The following is a 4,043-nucleotide window of genomic DNA, read 5'->3' on the forward strand; positions in this document are numbered from 1 at the left end:
AGGCCAGCGGATCTGTTTGGGGTCACTGGGGGAGAGGTGCCAGCTCTTCCTAAAGTGTGGACTGTTATCCAAATGTGCCAGCAGCCACCAGGGGTGGGCCAGACATCACCTCCCCTAACACAGATGGAGAGGCTCTGGAAATTCACGTTGCAATTAGTAGCTCCTCTGTAGGGCAGCAGGCTCTAGGGTTACTGCCCCGCCCTGATCACACAAACACCCCGGCCCAACCTGGAGGTATCTGCAGTGAGCCTTCTACAGAAACCACCCTCTGTCCCCTTTTGTCAGGTGCTGGCTGGGAAGCTCGAGCAGGTTATTTGGGGGAGAGTCAGGAGACATGGGAGAGTCATTTATTTCAAAGAGTGGGAGCTGCTGTTCTGCAGGCGCCTGAGTGACAGGGGCTGTACTTGGCCGATCACCATGATGAAAGGCTACAATTGGCCTCTTGGCTTCTGAAGGTGCGGACAACTCAGCCAGAGCTGGGTGGATTCTCCAGTGAAATCATTCACTCATCATCTCTGCTCTTGACACCATGTGCCCAAAGACACCCCGCAACACACACACACACACACACACACACACACACACACACACACACACACACACACTGCATCCCCTAAGCTGGGGCTTTCTCTTGGTCATGAGCCCTGGAACCAGAATGAGGCAAGCCCATCATTCCATAGTGGGAAACTGAGGACCAGAGAGGGAAGATGACTTGCCCAATGCTGGGGCCAGAAGGGGCACAGTGCCTGCCCCCAACCCAGGGTGCCTGCTCCAGGCTCAGGGGGTGGTGGCTGCAGGGATAACCTTCCGTCTTCGGAGAGGGCTGTGGGTGGGGGCTGGAGGCTGCTGGCCTCCCCTCCTGGTGTTTCCTTGAGGGTCTTCCAGGACTCTTTTGAGCCTGGAGAGAAGGGGAATGGGGGTTGACAAACTGCACCAAGCTCCGCAATCCCCTGACCAAGCCTATCTGCCCTGTCATTCAGGAATGAATTGTATGGGAATGAATGAATACCAGTAAAACTAACAACAATAGCTAGCTCCTCAAGCTTTCCCTGTGTGCTGGGGGCCACAGTGACCCAGGGTGGCCCTTGGCTCCCCTCCTTCCCACTCACATCCAGGCAGGAAGTGGCCCCGTTGGCTCTGTGGATCCTACAGTGGCCGGTAGGACGTGTTTTCTGTCTGTGTCCCTAGCATGGCCACCGAGCGCTCAGAATACGGCTAGTGTGACTGAGGAACTCACGTTGCTTTCTCATTTAATTTTAATTAATTTAAATTAAAAGGGCCACCTGGGGACAGTGCAGTTCTAGGCTATCCAGAAGCTGACTGCCTCTCCCGGCCTCTGTGATGCCTGCCCTATCCTGGCATGGTCCTCTGCCCTGTGGACCACTGCGGTGGTGTCCTGAGCTTCCGTCTTCTCGCTTTGGCCTTTGCCAGAGGAGGCTGATGAAAGTACATCTGCTCAGAGGCTGCACAGGGCCCTGGCCAGGTCCTCACACAGGCTGTGGGCCCCGCTGCACCTCCAATCCCACTCCCTGCTCCTTCCCCTGCCCTGCTCCACTGCCCGGGCCTCCACGCTCCTCCCACGTGCACTCGTGCCCCTGCCTCAGGGCCTTTGCACTGGCTGTGCCCTCTGCTCAATGCCCTTTACTTAGACACCACGTGGCTCACTGCTTCTCTTCCTTCCGACTCTGCCTAAATTCCACTTTCTCAGAGAGGCCTTTGCTGACAACGCGTAAGAGGACGTACATTAGCAACGCAGCCCCTTCTGTGTCCCCCTTTTGGCAGACGTATTTTCTTTAAAACATTTGCCACCACCTGGCATCATATTGCTTTTGAATAGGTTGTTTATTTTCTGCCTCCCCTGACTCGAATGTAAATTCCACGAGGACAGACACATTTTTCTTTTGTTTTGTTCACAGATGCATCCCAAGCTCCTGGGATAGCCCCTGGCTCACAGCAGGTGCTCAGTCAATGCTGATGGATTGGGGGAAAGAGTATCTCAATCAATCCTCACTGTCATCCAAGGGGAAGGTATCCTTATCGCCAAGCTACAGGTGAGAAATCTGAGGCTGAGGGTGAGCTTTCAATGAGGTGCACTCAACTTGGAAACTCACAGGCATAATCACCACCATGTCTCAGCCATGAGACCGCCTCAAAGCCTCCGTTTCCTCGTCTATAGAATGAGGGTAAGAACCACCCACCTCATGGTGGTGCTGTGAGCATTCAGTGCCAGCTGCTGGGCAGTCAGTGAACTTGACCCCCCCTTCCCCTTCTGAGAGCACCTATCTCTGGGTGTCTCTGTGTAACGTGGCAGGGTCTACATGGGCTCTGGGCCCAGAGGAGACCAACCATAGCCGTGGATTAGGGGGAAGGTTTGCCTGACAGTGCAGGACAAGGATGTCCTGGCAAACTCCTCTCTGGACACATGAGAGGAGGGAGGTATGGGGTGTGGCCAGTGGCAGGGCTCAGGGGCTGGTCCAAGGAGCTGGGAGGCATCCTGGGGTTCCCACAAAGCACAGCTTCCTCGCTGCCCCTAACTTCCAAGCCCCAGCAGCTTCCCTCATCTTACGCTGCCATGTGTCTGTGGAGGGCAGCACTGATGAGCTTGGGGCCAGGGCAGATTTCCTGGCAATGTTGCCTGGCGTATGCTTAGGAGCTGGATCTTTGGAGGTGGCTGGATGGGGGGTGGCAGGGAGGAGTGGCACCTCACATACGTCCCAGAATTCTGAGCTTGGCCTTCGAGGCCTGGCCCCAGGCTCCTGGCTTTGGACACCAAGCTGAGTTCTAGAGAACGGAACAGAGAGGGGCTGGCCTCAACTCTGCACCAGCTGTGTGTGATGCCTGACACGTGAAGCCTTTCGTGGGCCCTCTCACTTAGTTTTCACAACTTCCCTGCAACCTGGCGTTATTACTGTTATTCCCTCACTCACTCACTATGTGCCAGGCCTGTGCCAGCTGTTAGTGGCTGAACCAGTCCTCATATCCAAGACGTGTGCAGAGGCGGGAGGTGTGAGGACACAGGGCTGCAGGGGTGGCTGATTTAGGGAGAAAGACACCCAGGCTCAGAGGGCTGAGGGGATGGACTTGGGTCCCATCTTGGAGAAGCAGAGCCAGGCCCCAAGCCCACACTGGGGGCTCCCAGCCTGTGCCTTCCCACCCCATGGGCTGGGTGGATGAGGCCTTGGCGTCGATGCCCCTCAGTGCCCCGGAGCCCCGGGTACCAACAGCCCTGTCTTGTCCCAGCAGAAGGCCTGGCCTGCCCCTTCCTTCTCCAGGTTTCATCTGAGGGTGTGGGCGCTCCTGTTGGGGAATGGTGTGTGTTTGTAGCAGGAGCCCTCTGCCTGGTTCACCTGCGGGGAATTCCCCATTGCCCACGACTCCTCCGCTCAGGGAGGCCTGTGGGTTCAGGAGAGGCCCAGGCCTCCAGGGCGCGTGGCCGGCTCTGTTTAGGGGCCTGGTGCCTGCTGTCAGGGCCCGCTGAGGTCCGCAGGCTGGCCCCACCCACCCACTCAGCCCTCCTCCCAGCCAGGCCTGACTGAAGGCAGGGTGTCCCTGCTGTCCCGTTCCCCTGGGCCTGACCCCAGTCCTGGGCACACAGCCCCCGCTGCCTGCTGGGCCTCAGCCTTGGTCACTGTTTGTCTCCAGCCCCTTGAGGCAGGGCCCTGCTCTTGTCTGACTTGCCCCCTGAAGGCCTTAGATCTCAGGAAGATGCCCCTTCCCTGACAATTGTCTCCCCCATTGGGCTTCTGGGTGTCAGCCCAGCTCAGTGTTTGGAGTGAGGCAGGCTTGAATTACAGTCCTAAATGGTGGGCCAGGTATCGCCCCTCTCCAAGCCTGGCTCCCCCACCTGTTCAGGGAGTGCAGCCGTCCCTTCACCACAAGGTCATTCCAAGGACGCTCAGAGAAAGCTCACCTCTAGCATCTGGCACAACAGGGGGCCTGGCACCTTCCCTGGAATGCCTCACAGGGCAAGGCTCCTGCCTGACCTGGGCCTGGCTCACAGAAATGCTCTAAGTGTGGATGAATGGATGAGAGGACGCCAGGGG

This window comes from Pan troglodytes, chromosome 15, assembly GCF_028858775.2.
Source record: "Pan troglodytes isolate AG18354 chromosome 15, NHGRI_mPanTro3-v2.0_pri, whole genome shotgun sequence".
Taxonomy (NCBI): Eukaryota; Metazoa; Chordata; class Mammalia; order Primates; family Hominidae; genus Pan; species Pan troglodytes.